General features: G+C 28.1%; 1 long non-coding RNA gene across 1 annotated transcript; it reads right to left on the bottom strand.

Moving 5' to 3' along the window:
- Window positions 1-1,175: 1,175 nt before the first annotated feature.
- LOC136084546 (uncharacterized) lies at window positions 1,176-5,043 on the bottom strand. The gene is made up of 4 exons (XR_010640625.1): window positions 3,661-5,043; window positions 3,292-3,388; window positions 2,218-2,383; window positions 1,176-1,369 (listed from the first exon to the last, which is right to left on the bottom strand). It is a non-coding gene; the product is annotated as an uncharacterized LOC136084546 (long non-coding RNA).
- Window positions 5,044-14,060: the final 9,017 nt, after the last annotated feature.

Genomic DNA, 14,060 nt, shown 5'->3' with positions numbered 1-14,060 from the left:
TTTTGAATTAGAAAATTGATGTCATTATTTTTTCTCCATTATTAGAAAGATTTTTAAAATTTTCAAAATTTTCCTGTACTTTTTATAACATATATTGAAGGCTTTAAATGAATATAGGGTCATTAAATTGTTTAGCTACTGATACAAGCTGATTCCCTGATAACAAGTTGGCATGATCTCTTCCCGACATCTTTTATGTCAGTATTAGATCGACATCTTATTACTTCACCACGCCAATGTTGGCTCGTAAAAGCAAAATAAATCAAAAAATGTTCCTTGGGTAAAGGACATTGGCTTGATGTCTGCAAATACACCATAAATGATTTATTCTTTAAATTTTTACTGTGCGCAGGCCATAATATAAGGAGAAAATACTAACCATGCAAATTGACGCATTTCAAATACTTAAGCATATGAAATACGTGAATACGCGTGGTTAGTAATTGAAGTTAAGTTGATTAGTCTTTGAAATTTAGTAATAGTAATATATTTAAGCTGTGACCGATAATTTGGTGAGTGTACCAAGTATACTTGAACAGCTATATCAGAAATTCTGCATATTTACATTATTTAAAATCCAACTGTCAAATTAAATTAAAAATTGTTCACAGAAATAGCATTAACGACATCAGTAGATACCCAGTCGGCAAATTTAGTTGTAAATGCGCATTAGAAACTCGTTTAAATACGTATCGATATGGTATGTATGTTAGCCATTTTATCGTGTCGAATACGCATTAAAAATACGCATTAGATGCGTATAAGAACAGGTATACAATACGACGCCTACTGAGTATCAAACTCGCATTTGAAACTCTTGTAAACACGTATAAAATACGATAACCAGAGAATATTCAATACGATATTTTCCTGGTATTACATGGGCATTTAAAACTTTCTAGAATACGCATTATTTACGAGTATTTCTTAGCCATTTTATCGTGTCAAACACGCATTAAAAATAGACATCAGATGCGTATAAAGACAGGTATACAATACGACGCCTACTGAGTATCAAACTCGCATTTAAACACGTATAAAACACGATAACCAGAGAATATTCAATACAATTTTATTAACTAATATGAATTCATAACATAATAATAATGACTAGCAGTAAGCAATCCGTAATACGGGTTATGAGTTATTAAATCATTAATAACAATAAAAACACATTAATAACTTGATATATTATCTAAAATATTAAATACAAATTTATCTATAAATATTTTAACTTTGACTCCGTATCAGCAATGTCATTGCATATAGGTAACGACATAAAGACCGCATTAACATCAGTTGAGTTCTTTTTAAAATCTGTCACAACACAGGTACCAGAAAAGGAAAGTCAAGTAAAGCCTGCAAATACCTAAAAAAAGACATGAAAAAAAAAATTACAATTTTTAATTACAAAAGTACTATTTGCATTTTATTGTTAGTAGAACTAGGATAATAATAACAGAAAATATATGAACCTGTCATTTCGAAAAGGACACAAGTCCATTTACTAAAACTTTTCAAAATCAACAAAAATATGATTTTTATTAAAATAATGTCTAGGTTGCTAAAGAAATTAAACATAGAAGTAGATAAATAAAGAACGTATATAACTTATGCATTTTTTATTTTTTATAAAAAAAACATAAATCATACAGAAATTTTTAATTCAAACTTATAAACTAACTGCTAAAAGTTTTGGACTTATGTCCTTTTCGAAATGACAGGTTCATATATTCTGTCTACAGAATAATTAAAAAAGATTATAAAAAGGCTAGACAACACAATGTATACATTGTTACTATAGTAACACTGGCAAATAACACCACAACTTAATAAGATATTTTATTAACTTGAATACTTGGACTAAAAAGATTTTATTTATTACAATATTTGAACAATCAAGGGACAATTATTTCTTATAAATGACAAGGGACAAAATATTTCTTATAAATGGTCATTATCATTTGTGGTATTAAGAAATACGTAAGAGCTCAGTAATTACATAAGTTTTATTAAATCTCCCACTCATCTAAGAGAGAGAGAGAGAGAGAGAGAGAGAGAGAGAGAGAGAGAGAGAGAGAGAGAGAGAGAGAGAGAGAGAGAGAGAAAGAGAGAAAGAAAGTGTTTCCGAAGCAGCATGTTAACAAATGTAAAAAGCACGAAATAAATAGTAGTAACTGGTTTTATTATGTTACCAGTAAACAAAATTATTTTTACCTTGATTAAAAGCTAATTTCCAGCATTTCTTAATTAAGTTCCAGCTTCTCTCTAACTGTTGACTAATGATTAATAGAGTAAATTTCACATCATACTAAATTTGCAAAATTAAAACCATGTTTCAACAGTTAGCTAACTAATCAAAAGATGACAAAGGGAAAACTAACTAAAAAAAAATGAAAAACAGAACATAATTATGATAGAAATTATAAAAAAAAAAAATTATTTAGATTTAAAAGTGTTAATTGTTACTATAAATAGTTAAACTCATACTTTACTTTGTTCTGAAGCATCTAAAGTAAAATCAAATTAACAGACATTAACACTGCTTGACACTGAATTCTGTCAAGTAAGCCTTCTGCATGCCGAGTTACATTTCTTACATTTCAACAACGATTAATTTCATCCTGCCTAGATCTATTTTTTTCATTTGACAGCTATTTTCAAGTTGCCTTATAGCATTTTACATTAATAACTTTGTTGAGCCTAATACTATCTATTTCAATTTCACTGTTATCATTAAACATATTACTAGTAATCTTACTATTGTTACACTTGAATAAATGAACATAAAAGAATCTTACAAATTGTGATCTTTTCTAATCAAAGACTTTATTCAAACTTAAGATTTATTGAAATCCATATCTTTTTATATGTTTATATACATAAGTCGTTTATCAAAAATATTAAACAATATTTATTTACATCAATTATTTTTAATTTAACAAAGAATCTACAATGCACAAAATTATTTTTACCTTAATGAACAAAAATAATAATAATGCACAAACTTGTATAAAATATTGAAGCAATGTCAGTCAGTATATTTTACTCTAAAGTAATTATATATATATATATATATATATATATATATATATATATATATATATATATATATATATATATATATATATATAAATATACTGAAATATAGGCAGATTTAAGTTTATAAACTTTCGTGTCAACAAACTACAGTCAGTTTTCCATGTTAAATACACAAAATATATATCTAATATAATATATATCAAATATAAAATAAATCCAATATAAAATAAAACAAAATAGTAAACTTACTCAAACCAGTATCACTTACACCGTGTGAAATAACTAAAAAACACTTCAGTTCTTTTCAATCACTCTAAAAAATAACTTTCAGCTCTTTCCAATAGCACTAAAAAATAAAACAAAACTTGCTTAGCTGAGTTGCCTAGTTTATAAGAATCTGAAAACAAATAAGTAAAAAACCAAGAACAAACAAACATTTATTTTTTAGAACTACTATATTTAAACAAATTAAATAAAACAAAGAAGAACGCCAATTCTCCTTAAAAGCTAAAAAAAATTTTCAGCTCAAATTTGCTTGCAGACTTTGCTTGTAAAATAAAATGTGAATAAGAAACACATTTAGAAAAGCCTAGAAAAAATTCATAAAAATTTACATACATTTGTTCTTTTATATCGCATAAATCCATCATATGATAAATCTGAAATGAAAAAATGTAACTGATAAGTAAATACAAAGAAAAACATCAAATATGAATCGAAAATCAATATATCTGATAGAGATAAGATATCATGATAAGAGAGTAGTAGTTTTTAAATATTGTTATTTCATGTTAGCTTTTAGAAAACAAATCATGTTGGTACTTCATGGTTCTAAAAATTCAAATTGAGATATAAACAAAATGTATATATGGCAAAATGATTTTTCTTGAGTGGCTTTTAGTGAATGATTAAAAGCAGTGAGTTTCAATAATAAAACCACTTATAATTTTTAACAATAGACACCAACATAAAGGTAAGCCAAATGTAACAACATTAGGAACATGAATAACAACTTTACGCAAAATCTTGCTCAACACGTTTGCCAAGTCGCACACCTTGAAAACATGGAAACAACATAATATAAACATATATAATAACTATAAAACACAATACATTTATTTAACTTTATATAGCATATATAAACACCTCATATAAAATTTATATACACAATAGATACATTTTATACTATTTTAATGACACATTTATAAAACAGTTACATAACACATATTACCACATACATATATTTATCAAAATCTTTTTAACTTTGAACATAATATAAACATATATGCAAACTATAAACATATATAACTTGAATTGCGCGAACAAAAAATTTAAAAATAACATGAAAAAATCTAAAAAGATTCATATATATATTCATATATAAAAACATATATCTTGTAATAAAATATCAAATTATAATTATATTTAATTTAAATCAAATACTTATTGAATAAAGAGCAAAAAACAGATAGAAGAACTGCAATCCTTATAACAAAATTTAACGTTTAGCAACAATGAAATGTCAGTGTTGGCTCGAAATATTAATTCATTTTTCAAAATTTTTTAAAACAGTACAAAAAAAAGGTAATAGCATAACAGAAATGCTAATAAAATAATAATCAACATAATAAAATAAGCAAGGTACGAAATTATAGGATTTATAATATATTTGAATTATATTAATTTAGGACTTCATAAAACTAAATAAATTTAAAAGTAGTGATAAATATTTTTATGATATTTTTATGAAAGTTTTATGATTTTTTATGATATTTTTATGATATTTTTATGATATTTTTATGAAAGTTTTAGTAACTTTTTTAGTACAAAAAGTACTGTAACTGTATTGGAGATATGCGATACTGCTTTAGCAGAACGATATCTCTTCATACAACTTTTCATGTATTCCTGACTATTCTTTTTCATTCCAGACAAACTTTTTACTAAATTTCTCAAGAGAAAACTTTTTAATTTAAATTTTGCTTTCACAATTTCAGTTTAAGCATGCGCTTTAAAGCAAAAGTTTTCGTTTTTCCGTTATATGTTGATATTTGATCAAAATCAGGTACGATATCGTATCCGATTTTGATCAAATATTAAATAATACGTATTTTTGATAAATAAGTGGTATTGAGCACGAATTCGAAACTTAAAACTAAATACGTAATTTTCTGGTATCAACGGCAGTATGTTATACGTGATCAATACTCCGAGTATTTACAATACTAGATATGCCGACTGGGTAGTCGGTTCCAGTAGAAAAAATGCTCTGTTTTTCAAAAAATAATGTCAAGACAAAAACTAGTTTTTTGCGATTATATTTCATTTAATGACCTCTTGCTGATTGATCACTTCTTGGCAAAATTTCATTTATTAAATTTACTTTTTCAGTTGCATTGAATGAGTTGTCAATCAAGTCACCCCGAATCTGTCTTACAACTAAAGTAGTGAGACCTATTTTATCTGATCCATTTTCATAACGTAGAATTTTTAGTGGCAATATGATTTTTATAGCACGATGCTGTACCGTTACTAAAAGATTATTATCATTTTCAAGGCATAGATACCTTACAGGTACAGCAAACTCAATTAACGGTCTAAACAAAAGTTGCGTATTTAAATTTTAGTAATTCACTATTATAAACTAAAATGCGTTCCTAACATACCTAACATACCCAACATACCCAACATTCATAACATACCCAAAACTTTATTTGCTTTTTTGCACATGATTTATTTGAATTAGTAATTGTAGCAATTGAAATAGTAATTTAAAATCTAAATCAAGGTTTTCAAAACTTAGTCAGTAAAATTTTATCTGAAGTATTTTAGACTTCTATTCTCAAATTTTCTTAGTTCCAAATCTCACAGTTAATTATTTATAATGATGATAAGTTGTATGAAGAGATATAGTTGTATATAAGAGATATTGTTCAACTAAAGAGTTATCACATAAATAACATTATAAAATTATTATAGTATAAAAATTAATACTACTATATGATATATGTAGGTACGCAACAAGAAAACTTTAAATTGATTAAATACAAAAATATTATTTATTATTATAAAGGTCTTTAATTCAGTATTTTAAACATGAAAAAATTAAACAAACCCTTCAAAAGTTATGACGTTTTTAGTAAGAAATTTTTGATAAATAGTTTTGTAGAAGAAAATGTGGTCGAAGTTTAGTTTTTTTTGGCATAAGTTGTCTTAGCTCTGTCAATTCTCATCTAAATAACAAAAACTGGTATCAAAGGTTAAATGTAAGAGTTGGCTACACATGTAAATTGTTCTCTAGCCTCCGGGTGTATCAAGGCAGATAGCGTGGGTACTGAACCACCAACTTTACAACATAAAAATACATATTCTTTTTTAAAATTATTATTTTAAAATTAAATTTATAAATTTATGTATAAAAAGTTTGTCTTTATTTAATTCCACTCCACCAATAAATACAAAAGGTCTATCTGAGGGTGGATGTGATGGTGAGGGTTTAACACTCTCTAGTATCAAAAATATTTTTATACGTAGATTTCATTTTTTTATTACACACACACACACACACACACACACACACACACACACACACACACACACACACACACACACACACACACACACACACACTTTAATATTAAAAATAAAATGAAAATTCAATAGAACAAAGTTAATAGAAAAATAGAAAAAAATATAATAAAACATATAAGGAGAAAAAAAAAAATTCAAAAATCTGGAAACAAATACTGTAAACTATAATATATATGTCAAGATTTAAGAAGATGCATTTTAGTCTGCCATTTAAACTATTAAATGTTTTTTAGGTCTTTAATATTTTTATTTTGGAAATGATTCCATATTGAAGGATCACGGTTTGTAATTAGAAAACTTGACTGCTGTGATTTAATTTTCCCTTGGTGATAGTTGTACCTGGTATTTAAACGCAGATTATATTTTTCAGAAAATTATATCAAGAAAAAATCTGAAAAAACGCTTGGCAGTAGATTGTTCTTATACTTATACATAAAAATTATTATCTGTAGTCACCCGATCCTAAGTAAAGTTTGTCGATCTCATCGAAATAAAATTTCCCTATGTTTTCCAGATTCATCAGCCTTGTATTTGCAACACCGCCACATATGTGGTATCATTTTTCTATGTTATCTAGATATTAATCGTGATATTATATTTAGAAAAAAAAAAAAATTCTCATAATAGCGTCCAATATTCTGCGGCAATAAATGTTAATATATAGAATACTATTATATTATAATATATATACAATACTATTATATTATAATATATATACAGTACTATATATATAGTATATTTTTAACATACTTTTTATTTATTTAGAATTGTGATTTTGTATATGTTATGTCGATCTTAAATTTGTCGCCACACAGGCGGCAAATTTTAAGATCTACAATAAATGAAAAATTGCCAAAAAAAATAGAATTTGATAAAATTTGATCATTATTAAAGGCGGCAATTTTTTTTTTTTGCACACACTAAGAAATGCTCACAAGCTGGCTCTCTCTTTCTCTCTCTCTCTCTCTCTCTCTCTCTCTCTCTCTCTCTCTCTCTCTATACATATATATATATATATATATATATATATATATATATATATACAGTATTGGACAAAACGAGTGCAACCAAATAATGCTAATTTAGTTTCTTTATATAAAAGTGCTGCATTTTTTCAATTTAGAGAAATAACTATGTAACTGTTTAGAGACAAAGTTCTTCAAGTTTTATTCATCACAAAGTTCATTATTTGTACACGAAAATTAATAAATTAATCAAAAGTATTAAAAAAAGTTGATTTCCTTCTGAACAAAACAAGTGCAACTCGACAAAATGTTGACTAAGCTGTATTTCGCTGTATTTTAATAAATTTTGTTTTACTTTGTTATTTTTGCGGTTTCCAAATTAAAAATAAAAATAAAAAATAAGCTAATATTTTGTTTACAACGTTGTGTCTTTTAGGAATTGATTTAACGGTATATTGAGGGCATATCTTAATGTATCGAATAAAACAAATTCGCTGGAAAATACTTTAAACAGTATCAAAAAATAAGACAATAAATAGTTTTTTGACAAGAGAAAACAAATAAATAAGAAGCAGGGACGGTTGCAAACACCCCAACGCAAAACCGTAACTAATTAATGTTCTTTATTCAATTATTTTATAAAAAAAAATTGTTTTTTGAGTAAAACTTCCGATATGTATGAACGTGAAAATATGATATTGAAATCTTTGTTTATAAACTAATTATAAATTACAAAATATTTTAGGTGTTTTTAAAATATGGGTCAAAAGAAATCTTTTGATGCTCAAAACCATGCTATAGCTACTAAAAAAGCAGCGGAAGAAGCAAAAAATAGACAGACTAAATAAAATGTCTTTCCTCCAAATACTCCGAGCAAATTTTTTCCTAGGCGCTTGGGATCAATTGAGGAAACTTATAAATTGCGTAAAGTAGCATTAATCCAACCGATTGCACCAAAAGTTTTAATTGAATTGAAAAGAGGCTTGAATTAAAAAGAGGCTTACATTTGTCTTACCAGCTCTACTGGAATAGATTCATAGCTCCAGAAGCAAATCAATTCTAAGATTTTGAATGTGACTTTTTTCTTGGCTTTTAGAATATTAGCTTTTCTAGGTTACTTATTTTAAGATTCTCTCAATATCAATTTTAATTATTTATATAATCATAGTATTAACTTAAGTATAGTTATTGTATTAAACTATGTTTGTAGGTGAAACAACGTGAATGGGACAGGAAATGAAAGCTTTCTTGCTAGTACGGAGCTTATTGGTCGCTACAACCCAATCATTGCGTCCCAATTAAAAGATGTAAGACACCATCAACAAGAGGGCTCCAGAATGAGTGCTGATTACCAATTGCTAGCAAATAAAAAAACAGTTCTTGTGTGTTGAAGCTTTCAAAAAGAAGAAAGGAGTTAATGTAGCCGAGCCTATCACTAATGTTATTGCAAGACTAGGTTTGAATATTCGACACTGTTGCGGTCAGGGGTACAGTAATGGATCCAATATGTTAGGTGCTTACAAGGAAGTTTAAGCCTTAAAAGAGCAAAATTATTTAAAAGCTTTGTACTTTCCCTATAGCGCTCACAGTCTGAATTTAGCTGGTGCGCACGCAGTTGAATTAGTAATTAAGATCAAAGTATTCTTTGGAATTATCGAATCTTTGTACGTATTTATGAGTGCAAGTTCTGCTCAATGGAAGATCCTTACTAAAGTGACAGGAACTTCAGTGCATAGACTTCCTGAGAAAAGATAAAGCTCTTGTATTGACGCGAATAAACCACTTGAAGCCGAAAAAAATGTTAGCAACTCTTGAACATGCCATGAAAAACCTGCACTCGACTAGTAAGCAGCTCAGGTAAAGCCATTAATATAATTGGACAACTGCCGGAAGATTTTAAATTAAAATTAGGGGCTCTGGGTTGCAAATTTTCTAAAAAGCTGTAGCTGTAGCTAGAACGCTAGGATTTGAAACTGAACTCGCTACTAAAAGAAAGCATAAACTGAAGCGCTTTCACCCTCTCCATTTGACCATGAACCATGATTGCGTTACTGATCTTTTGATTTTTGTGATTGAACAAAATTTCACTAAACAAGTGAGCTAAGAAAATGTCATCAATATTTGGGCAAAAAATTCATTTTTAAGCACCTTATTTACCTTTCTCAAAGATTTTGTTGATTGACTTTTTGTTTATTGGTTTTAAAACTAATATTCTGATTCATATGTCAGTTTTTATTAATGAACCGTTTCTCAATCCAAAAAATTAATAGTAACGAAGAAATAAAATGTGCTGTATCAAAAATAGATAGTTTCTGTGTTCACAAAACTTTAAAATTTGTATTTGAAATAAGGGCGCTGTTCTCCATTTTTAACCCGGGCGCCATTGGTGCTTTCGAAGGCCTTGCAAAAGTGTGTAAACATTAACATTTTACTGTTCTCTAAGTTCTAATAAAAGTGATAAACTTTTGTTGGTATGAACACTTTCTTGTTTATCAAACCCAAGAATCTAACAAATTAAATTAGCCACTATCCTAAATGTTAAATCAACAAATCATTAAATTTATTTTACTTTTCTTTAATAAAATCACCAGAAAAAGGTAATAAAGTTAAATACAGATACCTAATAGATACCTGTTTTGTTTACAAAAAGTAGGTATCTACTTTGTAGATACCTGCTTTGTTGATAAACAGAGCAGGTATCTAAAAAAAATATAGTCAAATATAAATTTCAAAGTTAAAAATGCACTAATCTTTTATAAATTTATTAGGTATTATAATTAAGCTTTAACTTTCTTACAGTATATAAGAACACCAGGGTGTAGTGGTGAGGAATGCATAACCCCATTTTTCCCTCCCTGGATCTGTCACTAATGTTGAAATATTTTTGTATTTTGTGCCAAATTTTAGTCTCCTAAAAAAAAAAAGGTCCTCAATTTCTAAGACAATTTAGAACTTTTAGTGGTGGGGGGAGGGAAGGGATGCATACCCCCAATCTATATATATATATATATATATATATATATATATATATATATATATATATATATATATATATATATATATATATATATATATATATATATATATATATGGGAAAGTCGGGTAATATGGGATAGTGGGTAATATGGGATACCCTTATTATCTACTTATAGGTCAGTGCTATAAAATATTTATTGAATTGGAAACAAGGCTAATGTCAGGAGGTTACTTCCGCAAGTATAAGTTGTTCTCTTTCGAATTATTTGCGTCTGAAAAAAGTCTTGCAAGTTTTCACCAGTGAACCTTACATAACATCGACTTTGTTACAGGAGGCAAAAAATATATACATCTAATACATATAATGAAACTTTTAATGGCAAAAAATGCATTACATATTTACAAAACAAATGTTGTCATGTAGAAAAAAAATACACTAACAAAGAAAAGTAAGAAATTTAAAATATATTTAATAGTTTTACAATTAGATATTTTTATACAACATCAAACAAAAAAAGAGTTACAGAATTATGTGGTGTAAAAGTTTTTAAAACAGTTGGATGATTTTAAGATACATAAATACAATGCACATTGCATTTCTTACAGAGTATAGAAGAATACCCTGTGCAGGTTGGAAATTTACACTTTTTTTTTCCACCATAAACTGGCCAAAGGCCAAGATTGTCAGCCCTGACACACTGTGGAGGAGAAACTGTTTTTGCATACATATTTCAATCAGTCTTTCCACCTCTATTTATGGACGACCACGTTTTTTAGTTGCCTCTTTTCTGCTTCTCAGGCTTACTGATAGATCAGTTTTGAACCCAAGCGAAGAAAGATGTGGAAATCCTTCGTGGTTGTGGTCTTCTCTATATAGAAATCAACAATAAACAACCATAAAATTAAAACGACGGAACACAAGTTGATGGTACTATTTTTTTGATCGGATAGGGTTTCTGTGCAGAGCCACTAATGAATCTAGAAAGTCAACTCTACCCATAAAAGAATTATAAATGATCACAATGGAAGGACAGGGTCACTGATTAATTGTCCACTCATTTAACAGCATTCAGTTGAACACTATCAAATGTGGTTGATCTTTGTCTGTAGGGAATAAATGTCCTTTCAAACAGTTTGCTTGCACTGTACCCAAGGACGCTTTTCCTTGCTTGCGTTGAGTTACTTGCAAAGGAATGGAAGTAAAACAGTTATCAAAGTAAACTTCGTGCCAGAGACATCCCTAGAAATGCTTAGCAATAGTCTCAGAACAATATTCCCAGAAGCTCCCATATCTGGTTGTCCTGGACATGGTTAAACTTTACAACTATATATTTCTAAATTAGTATTGATGAGGTCTTTTTTATCACAAACCTCAATTTATTTGTAACTCCACTTCTTTGGTTTTTTGGTATTGTTTGCCTTTAGGCTACTTCTGTCTTTAAATGTTATTATATTTTGTCTTTCGGAGTTATTAGAGGATACAGTATGGATTGTTAGAAAAATGGGGAAATGATCGGATATGTCGTTTTTTATAATTCCTTTTTGTAATTTTTTATTATAAATATCTTTTGTAAAAATATTATCAATCATCTTCTTTGAAGTTTTGGTTATTCAAGTTCAGCGGTTCATTAAAGGAAGAGCTCCTGCCATAAATATTTCATCATAAAAACTTTTCACTTTTTTATCTTTACTATTAATTAAACAGTTCATATTGAAATCTCCAATTATAAAAGTAATTTTGTTTTCTTTGCTACCTTTGTGAATGATATTTTGCAGTAAAAAGAAAGTAAGATTTTGAAACGCACCATCTGGTGGTCTATAACAGCAGCTTGATAGAATACTTTTTTTTTATTGTTTAAAATGTCAGTAGTTACGGTTTCTTTATTTTGTCAGAAACGCACATATTATTCCTAATGTTATGAGCAATGTGTTCCTTAACGTAAATCAGAAACTATCTGTAAACTATCTACTTGTCCACATTCAACAGTTTTTAGGAGATAATCTTTTAGAAACTATTCTTGAGCGCATCAAAAACAATTCTAAATTTATCTAATTTATTGGTGACATTCTCATTGTAATAAAAATGTAGATCTTTTTTAATACGCTCAAGCCTATTGATGTTCATAGTCTTTTTTACAGCTTGGTTGAGGGGCACCAATATTTTTTGCACCTAGGAATTTTAACAGTGCTCATGTAAAAAATAATTCCTAAAAAATTTTCAAGATCCGCCTTTGTCAAACATAACGGGTTATTTATATTTTTTTGAGCAATGTATATTATCCGTAACAATATCTCTAAAATAATCATACGGTTGTCTCGGCAAGCATCCATATCTTACTTGACCAGTGATTGGGGGACTTTGGTTGTCAAGTCATCTTTTGTAGCTAATACCTTGCATAAAAATCTCGACTTGAGCTGTAAAGCTTTTCCTGTTCCTTTAGGTTGTCGTTAGTGTCTTCTTCAACGCCAGATCCTGGTAGTTCAATAGAAAACAAAACTATACTTTCTTAAGTCACGACTAATAAAACTTTTAAAAAAAATAAAGTTATTACACAAACTAAAATAGGCTTAGTATATATTAGTGACATAAAAAATAATTTTCAATAACCTCTTTGGATATAGACATCTTATCTTGATTGGCGGTATCTTAATTAGATGGAGTCTTTTTGTCTAACAGCTCAGAGTCTTCAGAGTCAGAAAGTATTTGCCTTACAACAATGGCTCTTTTTTATCCATATAAGGTGGTGGGGTCCTTAAATTAATCCAATAAAAGAAATGGATAAAGTACAAAAAATGCCTTTTTAAAAAAAAATGAAGTTTTACAGATATTTCTTTTACAAATATCACAGATATTTCTTTTTTTTTGGGACACCCTAATATATATGGCCATAAGAAAAAGAAAACCAACAAAAAAATAAATTAACAAAAATATAGAATTTTACCTCAGATATCTTCTCTATCCAGTTCCCCAGGTCAATTTTCAGATTCCCCACTCTACTTTGGTCTTATCAAGGTCGTATATATAGGTTGTATAAAAGTTTCTGAGACAATTGTTGAAAATAACCTTGAGACAGATGGTTACTTCTGAGCTATACTGGTTTCAGACAAAAGTTTTTGGTTGCAGAAAAAAATCTAGCAATTGAAACAATCTTTGTTTCAATTGCAGAAGTTCTTTTGAGCTTAAAATGACTTTTTACCATACTGTGTAAAACTAACAGCACACTTTTTATTTAAACAGTCTGTCATTTTAGACACTGTCCACTGTAAAGAGCATATCTTCAACATGTAGTGAACACAGAAAATACAACAATGTTTTTGACATATATAAATCAAGGTTAATGTTTATTATTATTGCAAAAATTACACAATATTGAAGTTTAACTAATCTACTTTTTAAAAAACTCCAAGTTAACATAAAATTCTGATTTTCAAAAAACTCCAAGTTAACATAAAACTGTGATTTTTAAAAAACTCCAAGTTAACATT

Source organism: Hydra vulgaris, chromosome 09 (genome assembly GCF_038396675.1).
Source record: "Hydra vulgaris chromosome 09, alternate assembly HydraT2T_AEP".
Lineage (NCBI taxonomy): Eukaryota > Metazoa > Cnidaria > Hydrozoa > Anthoathecata > Hydridae > Hydra > Hydra vulgaris.
The sequence above is the reverse complement of the archived record's forward strand: the minus strand, read 5'-3'. Positions and strand labels throughout refer to the sequence as shown.